Raw genomic sequence first — 16,412 nt, 5'->3', positions numbered from 1 at the left:
TCATAAACATCATCCCGTTCCAACCACCCTGCCATGGGCACAGGTGGTGTGCAGATACAACTGTCACTAGAACTGGAAGAACACTTTTCCATGTTGACCTTTTCTTCTCCTGGATTTCAAGCAAAGATGAAAAAATCATCTGGTGAATCACAGGTGAATATTGTAGCTCACAGAATTAGGAGTAGGAGTCTCCAGTGGCCCATGGGCGTGTCCATTCAACCATTGTTAGATCACCCAGTTGGACTCAGCCCGGTGCAGCCTGGGCACAGGCACCAGGCTGGTCCATTTCAGCATCCCAAAGTTTTTGTGGCTCCCTGTGCACCCATTGCCTCCTGAATCCATTCTTGAATTCCCAGTTACTGCTGTGCAGGACATGAGAACACAGGAATCGCTTGTTTGGCTCATTTTTGCATTTGCTGCTCTGTTGCTATATTTTATATATTAGTAAAGGCCTGTGTGCACAAACCAGCCTTTGAACTAAGTCGTAATATTAAGGGCTAAAGTCCTTGAAACCTTCATGCAGAAGAGAGAGTAAAGCAAAACAATATCCCTGTGTGTAAGAGAAAAAATGTAAACTGTGTGTGTTAGCCAATAGTAGCTTGTTCTGCCTGCAGACCCTGTAGAACCCTATAAAAGTGTGCTAAAGATAGAAATAAACTGGCATTCACGATTACTTCTGTGAAGAGTGGTGAACAGCTCGGGGGTCTTCTCAATATTTGGCGCTTCAACCAGAGACACCCTGCGGGCAGAAGAACTCTGGAGTCATCGGAGTGGATCTGGGCATTAATCGTCGAGGGCTTGGATCAGCACCAAATAGGCAGCCTGAGCGTGGTGAGACGCGGAGCGGTTAGATGTGGAAGTAGGGCTGCTGGGGGGGGCCCAGAGGCAAGGGCGTAGTAGAAGGGTCTCAACCTTCCCCCTTGCGGGTGCTGTCAGCATGGATGTGGAATTTGCGGCAGTAAATAAACTGCTTCTCAGCATCCTCGTTAAACGAGGCGAAGCAGCCCAGGAAAGGGACCTGGATATGCTCATTATATGGGCTAATTGTCTTGAGCATTTGCAGTGCTCACTGCTTCTTGCGGGGCAAGAACGGACTGATATATCGGCTCTGATATGGGAAACAGCAATTACGGAAAAGAGCAAGGACATTGTGTTTCTCGGTCGAACTTGGCAGATTGTAATTAATACCCTAAAAAACAGAAAAGTGAGATATGCTGAAGCTGTGAGCTCCGTGGTTCTACCTGCGTCACAGCGGCAGATGCCTTTACCTCCCACTGCTGGGCAAGCACTCCTATCTATATTGCCCATGGAGAGAGGGAGGGAGAGTTAGGGAAAAGAAAATAATGAGAAAAAAGTTCCACAGGGAACGCTGAAACAACGAACAGAATCTGTTCAGTTATGGCAGGATGTGATACATCCAGAACTATTTGCTTCATTTTTGGAGTCACTTTTAGCACTATAATCTTATTTAAGTTCCATCTTTACCACCCTGGAAGAAAAGAAGCCAGATTTAGACTGGTTTCTACCCGAACCAGGGGGACATGAGGGAGCGAGGTGAGCGCAGAGAACAAAGCCACCCTGGGGGTAGAAGCAGCGCAAGAAAAGTTCCAAGGCCACTCTGAACAATTACAGAAACAACTGAGCAGAAACAGGTGGCTCAGACAGCTTCAAAGAGAGACAAACTAGTCAAAAAAATCTCAAACTATATGGTATCTGGTTCAAAATTCATCCTTGTAATTAGAAGCTGATAAACTGCAATGATCACCGTTGCTAGCACCTGGCCGTGAGAGACTTTTCGTGTAAAATCGCCTGCTTTTGCAAAAGTATGCCTTTTTCCTCTATCAGCAAACCACAAGAGAGATTGAGAGAAAAACTGCATTTGTTAAAGTTAACTTTGTGAGGCTTTTTTTTTTTTCTTTCTCTCCGTTTTTCCTCGCTGCGAGAGTACGTAGAGAATGTGAAGAAAGATAAGAGCAGAGCTGCAGCAGCGGCAGCAGAGTGGGCAGCTCACCCCCCCGCTCCCTCTCTGGGGGGGGGCACTGGGATGGTGCCTGGTTTGTTGCAGGGTCGTGATTTATTGGGTTTTCAAAATGTTTTTATATACCATTGTAGAGTTAATTTTGTGTTTTAAGTAATTATGAGTTTATGCAATTGCAGTTTTTAGAGTTTTACTAGAGAAATTATTGTGGTTCTTTAAAAGTGTTTAAGGTGAATATTAACAGAAGTTGCCTTGCAATAATTGGTTTTAGAACCCAAGGTTAAAATATGGTGTGATTTATAGCTTTTAGGAAAACCTTCTTCCAATTAATGTTATTTACAGAAGAGATTTGTGGTTTAAAAAATAATTAGTCCAGAGAATTTTACTGTATAAGACAAAGTTAAGTTATAGTATATATTATCTATTTGTTTGGTTTTTCCACAATTTTAATAAGGGAATTTTAATGTGAGTTTTTTGTTATATAAACACATATAACTACATATATACCAATTTGGATTTTAGATTTTAATTTAAAAATTGGACTTAATGTTTTTGAAAAGTGCTAAAAAAGCTGGATGACAACTTGCCAAATCCCATGTTGTTGTTGTGGTTTTTCTTTAGAAAAACTGCACTTTAACATCCTAACCAATTTAAGCATATACTAGGCAAATTTCTATTATGAATAAGTATTTTTAGTAACATTTGAAGTTATTGTGGGTTATTTTAAAGCTAGATGACATAGAATTGTGATGTGTTTGCTACATCTTTATAATCTTTATAGTGAATTTATGTTATTGTTATATTGTGTTTAAAAGGTATATATTAAACTTTTAGTTGCTTTTTTGTAGTAACAGAATAAGATTAAGTTATGTTTTCATTTAATATAGATTAAGTGTTAATAGAATTAAGGATGTTTAGGCTTGAATGTTTTTAAGTTAAGTTTTCTAACTTAGATATTCTTTTAAGGTTAAGTTTGTTATTTCCTTTTGTCATATATAATTATTGTGGAGTTTACAACAGTTTGCTGTACTGTAAGCATCTCATAGCTGTTACTATTAAGAACCTTGTTTTAGAAATGAGTTAAGAGACATCTTTCCAGTTTAAAGCCAGGCCCTGGCCAAGCCTTGACTTTACCTGGACAGAATGTTTGCCAACAGATCCAGATATTTTTTGTCCCAAATCAGTATTTGAGTCACTTTTTGACTCAGCAATTTGACCCTATTAATATGACAGCTGGATCAATTCTGAAGTGGGCTTGGAGAATCATTTTCTGGAGGTGATTATCCAATTTTTCACTGATTTTTGTTTCTGTTTGTTTGCTAACTATGGGATGCTGGTGCAGTGTTTTAGTAATTAATAGCGGTTTTATATTATATATGTTATTAATAATGTTTAAGATTTAATTGATTTTTAACTAGTATAAGTTCTTATTAATTGTGTATATGGTTTTGTGTTAATGTTGAACAGAAGTATATCTCATTTTTATTTTTTTTAAGAAGACGGGGGAGATTGATGTCCTAAAAGCATTTAATTAGTATAATTTATTAACTTCAAGGAGAGAAGTGTCTGTGTTTTGTTGACAGGTTCAAAAAGGTCACCTGTCCATCTGACCAGACTGTCTGCCTCTGAACACACAAGATCCAGTGAACAGAGATGTCATCACACAGCCTTGGTACTCCAGACATGGATCAGAAGTGGACCTGTCAGGACACAGTTGTGTCTGAACACTACACAGACAGTTGCCGACAGAAATTTTATATTGTTATTATGATGTTGTGTCTCTACCAATTTTTCAGGTATCCTTTGTTTTAAGATTTAGAAGGATCTGAAGAACAACTTGAACATCAAAGCCCTCAGTCACCAATCAACTGCCAGCTGACATCACAGGAGCAGTGAACGTTCCAGGACTGAATCGTGCTGGAGAAATTCTGTAGAAGATCTAAGAAGTGTAGAGACTCCATTTAATTGTATATAAAGCAAATTGTAGTTGTGTGTTTACCCTTTCAGCAAATTGCTTTCACGCTTAGACTACATATATACCAGAGCACCTGTGTTAAAAGTAGTTAGACAATAGTTTAAGTGTTTAGCTTGTGTAGTAATTGTTATGTTAGTATAAAGTATAAGTATTCCCTCTTCAAGAGGTAGTGTAAGCATCTTTGAAAGTTCATTTAACGATTGAAGTTCTAGCTATGAGTTTGCAAATATGGTGTCATTTACATGGTAAAATGCTTATGGTAATTGTGTTGTGTATAGTCACGACCAACTGTCTGCTAACTAACATCCAAAACTGACAGAACATATGGGTCACTCTGGCACATTGAACTGGCCAAAGGTCAATGTGTTTGAGCCTAGCCACCCCTGGAGATCCTTTCGCACCTGTCTCATAGGAGTCCCTGAATGGGATCCTCAAGCATTTAAAGCTTTAATTAGTAACGAGACTCGACTGAATCGATTGGCAATGTTGCAAGAGTGCAGTCGCACTGCTGGCTTCACATTAAGACAACTTGAAGCCTGTTAGCAAGCAAAAATTACCAAAGTTCTTAATGTTACAACCTTCAGAAGAATTGGATTTGTTATGTTCCACCAATACCTCGGGTGGATGGATAATGTTTGAACCCCCGACAAAAAGTCATTCTAACAAAGTAATACAGCACTGGGCTGTAGTCAGCCCTATAGCTGATCTCGTTACTACCACTGTAAGTAAAGCCTTTATTCGTGGTGCAATCTCACAGGACAATTGCCAAAGCGATTACCTAGTTCCATCTTCCTAATCTGTGGAGATAGAGCATGGAATTAGATTCTTGCTAATCCACATGGAAGACCCTGTTATCTTGGGAAACTCACTTTGTTCCACCCAAGCTTACATCAATTGTTGAATATAGCTAGCAAAATGAAGAACATCAAACAGTCAAAGCGAAGCCTGAATGAATCAAGGCCTAGCGACTCTAAAAAGGCTCACTTGTTAGACTAAGAAAGAATTAAACTTAACATCCACAATGTTAAGTGAGCTTTCAGCCGATGTGAGTAGTGTGTATCATGCAGTACTATGAAATTAAGTTGCAATTGACCTTTTGCTCTTAGCACAAGGACATGGTTGTGGAGAGTTTGAAGGCATGTGCTGCTTGGATCTTACTGATCATTCAGCTTCCATCCATGAGCAACTACAACAGCTACAGGATGGGTTACATGCCCTGAAAGAAGATAGTGATCCCATTGGAAGTTGGTTCGCCAGCTGGGGCATCACTGGATGGTTGAAGTCTCTTATGCTAGAAGGGGGACGGACTTTACTTATAATGTTAATTGAGATGACAGTCTAAGTTGTATGTTATCTTATCCAAAGCCTGGTTTGTGCAAAAAGAGAAAGGGGGATTTGTTGCTATATTTTATATATTAGTAAAGGCCTGTATGCACAAACCAGCCTTTGAACTAAGTCATAATATTAAGGGCTAAAGTCCTTGAAACCTTCATGCAGAAGAGAGAGTAAAGCAAAACAATATCCCTGTGTGTAAGAGAAAAAATGTAAACTGTGTGTGTTAGCCAATAGTAGCTTGTTCTGCCTGCAGACCCTGTAGAACCCTATAAAAGTGTGCTAAAGATAGAAATAAACCAGCATTCACGATTACTTCTGTGAAGAGTGGTGAACAGCTCGGGGGTCTTCTCAATACTGCTCCTGCCTAAAGGAAACATCAGGACTATATGCTGATGCAAAGTTATAGCCAAACAGCAAAGACTTTTTCTGTAATGTCTAATAGTAAAACCTTGTGTGACTGTTCAGACACTCTAAAATCCAGGGTGAAAATGACAGCTTTGGTGTGTAAGAATCCTAGAAATTTTGACATGTGATTTTTCTAGTCAAGGATTTTAATGCCAATGTGGAAACTACAAAAATATTAAAACTTATTTTCATTAGCAACCCCTTTGAAATGGCATCAGGACACCTACAGGGGACAGGGTATGACACCAGGGACAGTACTTGGCAGTTCATGGCTTCAGATGTGGGAGATAAATATTTTGCCCAGGTTCGACCTAAAGTTCAAGTATTCCAAGGGTTTTGATTGACTGGTCATTGCAGGTAAATTTAATAAATGCAAAAGGATATAAAAGCACAATTTCTGGAGAATGTGCACTAGGGAGAAAATCGGAAGAAAACCTTGAACACAGCCAGCAGGCTCAGGAAAAATTTAAAAAAGTTAAAATTAAAAATAGATGTAGCTCTGTGATTGTCCAGGCAGGACTTTTTGTGTCTGGGGAAAATGTTTGCCTTGTATCAGCTGCACACAGACAGACAGGCAGCAACTGGAGCCTTGAACATCAGAGACTGGGCTAATGTTTGTCCCAGAAGAACAGACAGAAGTTCACACTGAAACATGACAGTGCCTCTGTACAATCTAACCATCCTAGGAAACTCAGCAGCTGATGGTGTTTTTGTGCTACTGCAAACCCCTTCCAGGGAAAATATCATTCCAGGAAGGAACAACATCATCTGACAGATAGCAAGAGTGGCCAGCAGTAGCTCCAGGAGCTCCAGCCAAGACCCCTGCAGGAAGGAGCACAGTCCCCAATGCACTTGGGCTTTGGCTGCCCTCTGGCACAGAAGCCCACCAGGGACACAGGTCTCTGGGGCAGGAGATGAGCACCAGCACTGTCAGGGCTCAGGGGTGTGGCAGGTCTGTGTCGGTGGGGACTCTGCCACACCTGCTGATTTCTGAGCTAGCTGGGCCCCAGGGCTCAGAGCAGCATTCGTGCCCTGGCCCACACGTTCCTTGTCTGTGTCACACCTGCAAGTTTACAATGGCCACCAGCCGGGATGTGTCCAAAGGAGGCTGTGCCAGCTTCTGTGCAAGGCCCCGTGCCCTTCCTGCTGTGGCTGTATCGGCAGCCCTGGGGGCTCCTTCTGCTGCCCTGAGCCTGCAGAGCAGGGCAGCGTTTGCTGATGGTTTGAGGCGTTCCTAAAGATCTGGTCAGGCTGTCTTAAACACTTTGGGCAAGGGATTCCTTCCAACCTGGGCTACTCTGGGGGGGATGGGGGCGGCCCCAGGGCAGAGGGCAGTGTGTGCAAGGGCCCTTTGTGACATATGGTCACCATGGGATGGAAATGGACAGGGTGTCAAAGGGGCCCTTTGTGACACATGGTGACATAGGAGCTGGCAGTGACAGGACCACACCACAGTGCTCGGTGCATGCGACGGGACAGGACACGCCAGAGCGGTGCTGTGAGGAGCCCCCGCACAGCGCACTCGTTTGTGTCTGACCTGGAGCTTTTCCGAGGCTTTACTCCTACAGGTGACCTTGTGGAAAGACTGCGGGCCTTGGTGGTCGTGGCCTTCCCGAGGCTTTTCTTTTGCAGGTGCCTGCAAGGCCGGACTGTGGGACTTGGTAACCCAGAGCTTTCCTGAGGCATCTGCCATCCTTCTGGCCTGTGCCCTCAAGGTGAGACTGTGGGACTCGGTGACCAGAATCATTTAAGAGGAGTCTCCTGTCATTGTGGCAGAGCCCTCAAGACCAGACTGCAGGACTTGCTGTCCTGTAGTCTTCCTGCAGCATCTCTACCGCAGGTGCCTTCAAGGCACAACTGCCGGATTTGTTGACTCAGAGTTTTCCCAAGGCATCTCTCTTTAAGGTGCCCTCAAGGCCAAGACTCTAGCATGGCAGGCAGATTCCTCAGCCTATTCAAAGTGGTCAGGGGGAAAAGAAAGAAGGACACTGGAGCTGCTCCAGCACAACAGCCTGAAGAGCCGGAGCAGTTCCAGCCACTGCAGGATGGTGAGTGGCAGAGCTGGGCCACAGGGCTGATGGCTGCAACCAGCTTGGCCCCATCCCATCCCACCTGCTTTGGACATGCCCACAGACAGAATGGAAGAGGGGCCAGGGCTGCCCCACCCCCCACAGCAGCCCTGCTCCATCCCCTGGCACATCCCAGGGCTGTCCCTGCCTGGGGAGTGCAGGGCTGGGCTGTGTTCTCTGGCCTCTCCCACAGCCCCTCAGCTTTGGCTGCTCTTTGCCAGATGCAGCCATGGACCGGACACAAGAGCAGGATCCCTCCCGTGGCCGCTTCCGCAGAACGCTGAAGGTACCTGCAGCCATCCCCACCTGGGCTGGGCCTGCTGTCACTGCTCAGCTGAGAACTGCACTTTTAGCACTCCATGGAACATGCCTAGTTTCCCTTTGTTCTCCTGCAGATGTTCCGGAAGTCTGTGCCCATTCAGCGTAGAAAGAACAGTACCACAGCAACTGAGAGCACAGCCAAGCCTGACTCTGGGCTGACTGAGCTCCAGGCAGAGCCTGATGTCAGCCCAGATTCACCTGACCACTCAGAAAAGTTTGACACCTCAGTGACTGAAAACTGGGAAGAGGCTTTTCTCATGTCAATGACTGAGGATGTGGCCATCACAGACACTATCAGTGGAGAGACTCAGGGCCTGACAAAGACTGAAACCAGCCCAGATTTGGCTGAGTGCTCAGAAGACTTTGACAGTGCAATGAATGATCACAGGGCAAAGGCTGACGTGGAAGTGACTGAGGACATGGCCATCACAAACTTCAGCACTGGTGTGGCCATCACAGACACTGTCAATGAAGAGACTCAGGGCATGACAAAGACTGAAACCAGCCCAGATTTGGCTGAGTGCTCAGAAGACTCTGACAGTGCAATGAATGATCACAGGGCAAAGGCTGACGTGGAAGTGACTGAGGACATGGCCATCACAAACGCCAACACTGGAGTGGCTCAGGACATCGCAAATACTGACACCATGCCCACTCCCACAATTATTCATGCTCCCTCTACAGATTTCTTTGAGGAGAGAGGATTTTCTTCTCAGCAGGTACCCAGCCTGGGGCTAGGGTTGGAGGCCTCCCAGGGTCGTGTGCCCCCTCAAGCCATGGCCACTGGGCCCCCTCAGCCTTTCAGGCCAGCACAGTGTGGTGGGAAGGGAAGCACTTCTTGGGGGAAGCTGGGGAAGCTGATCCCTTTTACAGTGCTCCAAGTCTTCCCCATGCCTCCTCCAGGTGCCAGCCATGGTGAAAAACATTCACCAGAGTCTCATGTCCCATGCCACTGTGGGTGCCAGGCTGGCCATGAACATTCTGAAGCTGGCTGAAAAACACCCTGTTGATGTGGTGCTGACCCTCCTGCACTGTGCCCCATCATGTGACAGGTATGGGGCCCACGTGCCTTGAGAGCTCAGGGCTCACCAGCCTTTAGGGTCCATTGCCCTGCACAGTCTGTCCAATGGGGTCTGCCCAACACGCAGAGAGGTCCAGGAGCCTTGGGCCCCTCTGTTTCTCCAGGCTGCTGCCAGTGTTCCCTCCCTGCCCCTCAGGGCACTGGGGCTTTGTCACTTGGGCTCCCACAGCTGCATAGGTCATGGTGCTATGACTGAGACACCCCTGACACAGAGCTCTGATCCCACAGAGCTGCTGCAATGATGTGGAGAACTATCGCCTCGTCAGGACCAACAGTGGAGAAGGTGCTGGCAACACTGCTCTGTGTGATGGAGGACTGGCCTCTGCACAGCATGTGCACCTCCGATGGGGACAACAAGAAGGTTTTTTCCCTGGCTGTGAGTTTATGGGCCTTTGCTCAGTCCCACATCACCTCTCCAGCAGCTCTCCACCCTCTCCCTGCCTCTGGGAGTGCTGGGCTGAAACCTGGGCTAGGGGCAGGCTCAGGGGACACCAGGCCCGCTGCTCCCCCTGTGTCTCCCCTTGGGCCCTGCCCCATGGACACCTCGGCACTGAGCGCTGTCTTTGGGTGCTTCTTTTGCAGGCAACTCTGGTGCTCTGGGTGATTATCCAAGTGCCTGAGTGCCACGAGGCGATGATCCTTTATTCCGCCCGCCTGTTTGTGGCTCTGCTGTTCCATGTTGTCATCACCACCCAGCAGATGCCACCAGAGGAAGTTGACATCTTCTGGAGAGCATGCCAGGAGGAACACCGCCTTCCCAGCAACCCCAACAGGTGCCAGTCCTCCTGTCCTTCCCATGCCTTTGTAGACACTGCCAGTTTTCCCAGTGTGACCTGGGCTTTGCTCTGCACACAGGTTTGCAGTGCAGGCCATGAAGGCTCTGCTCTGCTGTTTGCACTATGATAGTGAGTTGATGGCTATGGAGCGCAAGCGTGGCTGGGACACGCTGCTCTGTGCTGACACCCAGCACTATGCCGTGGGTCTGTTGGCCAGGTGAGTCCCCCTTCTCCCTGCTACCTCCAGCTTTTGTGCCCTGTGCCTGAGGTGTCCCCCACAGTCCTGTGGTCCTGGGTCAGAGGGTCACTGAGAGACGGCTGAGCAGACTGGAAAAGGCCGGGAGAGGATGCCCAGAAGGAGCCACCTCCCAAAGTACCCATAGTCCCTCCAGGGATGCTGAGGAAAGACCAGACCTCAGTGAGTCATTCCTAGGAGAGGTTTGCCCTCCCCACCTCAGGGTCTTGGTGCCTTTTTCCCCCCTTCCAGGGAGATGCACGGTGCCTCCCTATCCTTATGTTCTGGGATTGCACTCCGCCTGCTCCGGCTGCTCAGCGGGGAGGAGCCATGCTGGGATCTGCCCTTCCTGGCATTCCTTGTGGAGGTGAGCTTGATGGCCAGCACTACCTCACTGACCTGCCTCTCAGCTCTCTGCCCTTGCATAGCCACAGCTGCCTGGGACGGTGCCTGCTCCCTGTGCCGCTGCCTGGACCCAGCCCTGTGTGGTTCCAGGCTCCTGCCAGCTGGGTCCCCTCTCACTGCCCTGTGCCTTTCAGGTCCTGGATTGCCTGGACTTGAGTGCATGTGGTGACAGCATCCTGGAGATCATGTCAATGCACCTGCAGAATGAGTGCAGGCAGAGGCGTCGCCTGGCACTCAGAGGCCTCATGGTGCTCAGCAAGGACCCCTTGATGGTGAGGACAGGGCAGCGGCTGAAGCTGTGCTGGGGAAAGCAGCTCCTTGTGCTGGCTGGGCTTCAGGAGCTGAGGCAGCTGCTCCCAGCTCTCCTGCCTCACCTGCCTGAGTGCTTTGGGACAGGCCTTTGGCCTCTGGGCCCGGCGGCAGCAGAGTGGGGTTGCAGTGCCAGGGCCGTTCATGGCTTCCCAGCACAGCCTTGTTTTCCACACAGGCCATAAGAATGTGCAGCCTGTCTCAAAGCCTTCTGGAGCTGCTGGGTGATGCAGACAGAGATGTGGTTGGCATGACCCTCCATGTGTTCACTAATATGCTCAAGAACAAAGACATCCTGATATCCAGTACCACTGCCCCAAAGCTGGCTGAGGCACTCCTGCTGCTCTTTGACCATGTAAGGCTCTGTGCCCCCAGCCACGAGCACTGGCTGCTGTACAAAACTTTGTGCTTTACAGATATTTGGGCCTTCACCCAGGTGAGCCTGGAGTAATTGGTATTAAGTTCTTTTTCTCTTCCTTTCCTCCAGGATCACAGCCATGTGCAGCTGCTCTCCCTTGACCTCTTCTTCAAGATGATGGACTTGGTAATGGATGAGGGAAAAAAGCCCCTGGAGAAGATTTTGAGCCAGAGCCTGATTCCCCTCTTCATCCACTGCCATGATGAGAACCAGCATGTGGCGAAGGTCAGGTTTTGTGTGATGCTGGTGCATCCCTGGCAGGGGCATTGGCTTCCTCATGCCCTAGAACCTCCCAGGCTGCAGCCTCCTCTGGGCCCTGTCACCCAGACAAGAGTCCTGTGCCCTTGGCTGCAGTGCCATCTCTGCATCTCTGCTGCTCTCCAGGCCTCTCGGAAAGCGCTGATTCGAGTGGCCGAGTTCCTAAAGAGGAGGAATCTCAAGCAGCTGATGAAGAAGGAGCAGCTGTTGAACTTTGCAGAGTGTCTGGTAAGGACAGCCTGGAAGCCCCAGCCTCAGCCTGGAGAAGACCCTTGGCCCCAGCACTCAGTGTGTGGTGCTGGCATCTGTGCCCCTGCCCAGTGCCCCACCCAGGGGCACCAGCCTGCGCCCCACACACCGCTCCCTTCCCTGGGCCGCACACGTTCTTCTCCAGGCTCCCGTGGCCCCGAGCCGGGTGCCAATGGAGCCCTTGGTATGCGGATAGAAAAACTCTATAACTCACAGAGTAGTTATGAGAGTAGGTATGAATTTATTCAGTGCTCAGGTGCATGGGGGATATCTCCTCCGAAAGCATGCACACCTTGGAGTCTTGTTTCTCCCTTTTTATTCTCTACAAACTAGGGCTACACAGTATGTCTAATACATATTCATTTGCTAACCCTGCCTGTCCCCGCTTCATACTAAAATTAGTTCCACGCCTATTTGCAGCTGCGCACTGCTCCTTGTTGGTCACTCTGGTGGTCGTCTGGAGGCCTTTGGGGCTGAAGTCACCAATTTTCCTTCAGCTGAAATTTTCACCTTGTCTTTTTGTGCATGCTCCTTTCAGTTCTTTTGAACCCTCTCTTTCCATTTCTTGTGGCTTAGGGGTCCAAAAGAATCCAAGGAACCCCCTCACCCTATGGTGCATTTATGCTTGCATCCTGTTTACGTATTCTAGCTCTTTATCTCATCCTGCAGTCTTTATTCTCTTCCTGCTCTTTTGGGAGCAGTCAGCATTTCACACGGGTTTTGTAGCCCCTTCTTTTATTCAGGGCAATTTTTATAAATGATTCCTAATTTCTCTGTTTCACCCTGGCCCAGTGGGGCTGTGGGCTGGGTCGGCACCGCGGCTCCCCGGGCAGCAGCCGGCCCTCTGCCCCCTCCAGAGCCCGGCGCCAGCGGCTGCTGGCCGGGCCTCAGGGCTGGGCGGGCACGGGAGGCCGGGGCTGGCCGCAGACAGTGCCCGGCCGAGGGGCAGAGCCCGCACCAACCCTTCCCTCCTGCCGCTCTCTGCAGCTGGCACAGGACAGGAACCGAGCGGCTGAGGACCTGCGCCGGGCCCTGCCGTACCTGCAGAGCCCACAGGAGTCCCTGCGAGCGGCGGCCATCAGGTTCATCGGTGAGCCACGAGCCCGGGCTCCCTCCCCGCCCCGCCGCAGCTCGGCCCCAGCCCCGGCTGCTGCCCCGGTCCAGCAGCACCCGTGCCCGGCGCCCTGGAGCCCCGGCTGCCCTCGGGGCTGCTGCCGGCCTCTGGCAGCCGTGCCCTTGGGCTGAGTCAGGATGCGGCAAGGGCCCGGGCTGAGCCCTGCCGGGGCGGGAGGGCGTGTGGCCCCAGGGCTGGCAGCGCCGCTGGCAGGGAGCTGTGCCGCTGGGGCCCTGACAGGCTCTGTGTTCCCAGAGATGGTCGAGGTACCCATGAGGGGGCAGCAGGAAGAGCTCTAGGCCTTCAGTAAGGGTGAGTGAGTGCTGCCCGTGGGGGCTGGCGGGGGGAGCTGCAGTCTCTGCCCTGGCAACAGAGGGCTTTGCTCCCTGTGTGGACGAGGGGTGGTGTGGGCAGAGCACAGAGAGATTTCAGGGACGCGAAGCAGGGGGTTTGGGGGGTGTGGATTCGTGACCAGGACCTTGCAGCTGATCCCGTTGGCCACTCCCCTCCTGTAACTCTGGCAAGAGCAGGCTGGGATGGCCTTGGCAGGACATTCTCCTAGGATTCCCACAGATCCGGGCTCTGATTGTGGCTCTGTTCCTCTCTCTTCCAGCCTTTTAAGCCCTGAGGAGGAATGACAGCCCTTCCCAGACAAACATAGTAGTTCAACTGATATTCAGTGAAAGAGCTGCAGAAGTAGGCTCATCTGCTGGCTCAGAAGAAACAGTGTTCATTTAAGACCTCCAGATGCCATGGAAGATGAGAGTACCTTGACACCAGAAGAGACCAGCTGGAGCTCCAGGCACAGCTAATGACTGGCACAGCTGAGCCTGTGGGAAGCTCATGTGGCTTCAGCCCTCTCCCTGCCTGTAGATAGTTCCCTCCCTGCAGCCCTCAGACACTGCCCACTCCTTCTTTTTCCCTTCCACTCTCCCTCCTTTTTGACAGCTCCATCCCCCCAGCCCTCAGACTGTGCCACCCCCTTTTTTGGCTCTCAGCTCATCCCTTTGCTTTGTCTTCCAGCAATAAACAGTTTGGCTTTTTCACTTAACCTGCATCTGTGTGGAGCTGAAGGGTCACAATTCTGGAGTTCTGTGACACAAATCCTGAGCCCTGAGACACACAGTCCCCTCCTGCTGTTCTCTTCTGCACCGTGTTTTGTTCAGAGACGCAGAGGAACGAGCGCAGATCAGGCTGGATAGGTCCCTGTGCTGAAGGTCCAGTTCCACAACATTGTGGAGTTAAAGGTCTTGCTGAGTACCCTGAGCCTTGGATTTTGGAAGAGCCAAGCTGAGTATGCCCTGAACCCCGCTGTGAGGGGTTCTGTGTCAAGCATCCACAGATGGCAAAGGAGCTTAGGATGCCTGAGGCTTTCAAGAATAGCTCCCTGAAAGCACAGTAATGCTCCATCCCTGCTCAGGATCAGGAAGAGGGCAGAACCAGAGAGAATCTGGGCTTAACAGGGAGCTGTGGGTGTGTCTAAGAGCAAATGAAGCAGCAGCACAGTGGCCGAGACTCGGACACACAACCGTGCTGGCGTCCGGAGCGCTGTCAGGCAGTGCCGGGATCCTGGGTTTGGTTCTGGGCCCCACAACTGAGGAACTGCAGCCCCTGCCTCAGAGCCTGTCAGAAAGCCAAGCAAGTGAGACCAGAGGGAGGGCATCCTTCCAGTCTCTCTTGGGCATGGCCGCAAAACAGCTCCTGCTCCTTCTTCCTCCGCCTCTGCTTGGGCTCTGCTGTTACAAACGGAGACAAGTTTAGACAAGTTCTGCCTTTGTCTCAGCTTTGTGGCAGCAGCTCATTTTGAGGCAGCCTGCACCCCAAATGTCTCTCATTCACAAGTTCTTAAGAATGGCTGATTAGGTTTATTATAAAATTAATTCTTTATTGAATTGACAAAGGATTAACAGACATCAGACTTTAGATAGACCACTTAGTACATAGGACAAAACAAAAAGAGCCACTACTAGATCAAAAATACAGGACAATAAAAGGTACCTTGTTATAAATCCATATTGTGATACTGGCTTTTGCAAGTATTAAGATGAATGCTGTATGTTATATACTTTTGCAATGTCTTTTTCTCCTGCTTTAAGTTTTAGGCATAGGTGAAGAAGAATTTTGGACATTAGGGCAATGTCCTGTCTGTGCAAAGCAAGATAACCTCCAGGAAACAAATGATGGGGCCCAGGCTGCTATCAACACTGACCGCCTGCAGAAGAAGGAAGCCCAGCCCAAATAAAAATGTGATAAAGGGAAATAAAATCTTTAAGACACATGCTCTAAAAAGGCAGATTCAGGGCGTAGACATGCAAAATACTTTTTGGAAAAATATGAGTATGCATTAAAACCCCACAGCAGAATGGGATAAAAGGAGTGTTCCAAAGATACCAGGTGTGTTCCTGGCAATGCACCAGGATACCCTGGCTGTTTTAACCCTTTGCTTTATTATATTTGTCTCCCAATTGTCTTTTTGTTTATATTAAACCTTTTATAATTTATTAAGTGAGTGAACCTCATTTTTCACAATAGGAAGGAGTTCTTCACAGAAAGGCTGATGGGGAATTGGAATGGGCTGGCCAGAGGGAAGGTGGTGGAGTCACTGTCTCTCTCTAGTGGTGTGGGGGAGTGACATAAATCTCTGTGCAATAACTGATTTTGCTTTAAAACAATTGCTTCAAAATTGCTTCCTGTTACACCATGAGTGTCTGTGCTGGTTTGTATTAGTTGATACTTGGTGAGGAGGGAAGAAGCCACCCATGCAAATGATTTTTCTAGGAGGGGGCTGCTAAGAACATCCTCTGTGCTTAGCAAAACCAATAGCTGGCTGGCTCTGAGAACTGACAACCTATGAAACCATTTAGAAGCTGGATTCTCCTCTGTGAAATCCACATTTGAAAGACAGTCAAGCCAAGGAAAGGTCTCTGTTGTTTCCAGCTGTGAAGAGTTAACTGGGTGCTGGTCAGGCCGGCCCTGCTCCACCCTGGCCTGCACCGAGCCGGGCTCCGCCAGGCCCCCTTCACCACGGCCCGCACGGCCCCAGCGGCTGCCAAGCACAGGGAGGGGAAGCCATGGGCCTGCAGCTGAAATTGAAGGAAGCAGGGGCCTGGGACCAGCCATGTGGGCAGAACAGCCACGACTGTTCTGGCCGGGCCCCCTGAGATCTTGGCACAGCTCCAGGGCAGCCTGAAATTCATCACTGTGACTGCTTTTGGACCAGGCAAAAACCATCATGATCATCTGCAGGTCTGGGTGAGATATTAACTATTTCAGTGCACAGATGAGACCTGCAGACCTCGATCCTCCCCTTGGGTGAGAGAAAAGGACAGAGTGAGGACATGTAGAAGACAACATGAAGTCAGTAAAGAAGGAGTCAAGTCTCAGATGAAAGGAGAATGAGGAGATGCCTTAGTATTGGGGCTGAAAGTTCTTTTGGTAAGGCCATGGACATGGACTGTGATACACTAAAATATCCCTTAATTCA

The 16,412-nt window shown here is 49.2% G+C and overlaps 1 long non-coding RNA gene and 1 pseudogene across 1 annotated transcript; both read left to right on the top strand.

The window, feature by feature from the left end:
- LOC131589807 (uncharacterized) overlaps positions 1-16,412 on the top strand; it is a 583,542-nt pseudogene that overhangs the window by 528,603 nt on the left and 38,527 nt on the right.
- LOC131589907 (uncharacterized) lies at positions 12,219-14,976 on the top strand. Its single transcript, XR_009279876.1, has 3 exons — positions 12,219-12,904; positions 13,184-13,240; positions 13,542-14,976. It is a non-coding gene; the product is annotated as an uncharacterized LOC131589907 (long non-coding RNA).

The sequence above is a fragment of the Poecile atricapillus genome, chromosome 30 (genome assembly GCF_030490865.1).
Source record: "Poecile atricapillus isolate bPoeAtr1 chromosome 30, bPoeAtr1.hap1, whole genome shotgun sequence".
NCBI classification, from domain to species: Eukaryota; Metazoa; Chordata; class Aves; order Passeriformes; family Paridae; genus Poecile; species Poecile atricapillus.
Note: the sequence above shows the minus strand (reverse complement) of the source record. Positions and strands in the feature narration are given on the sequence as shown.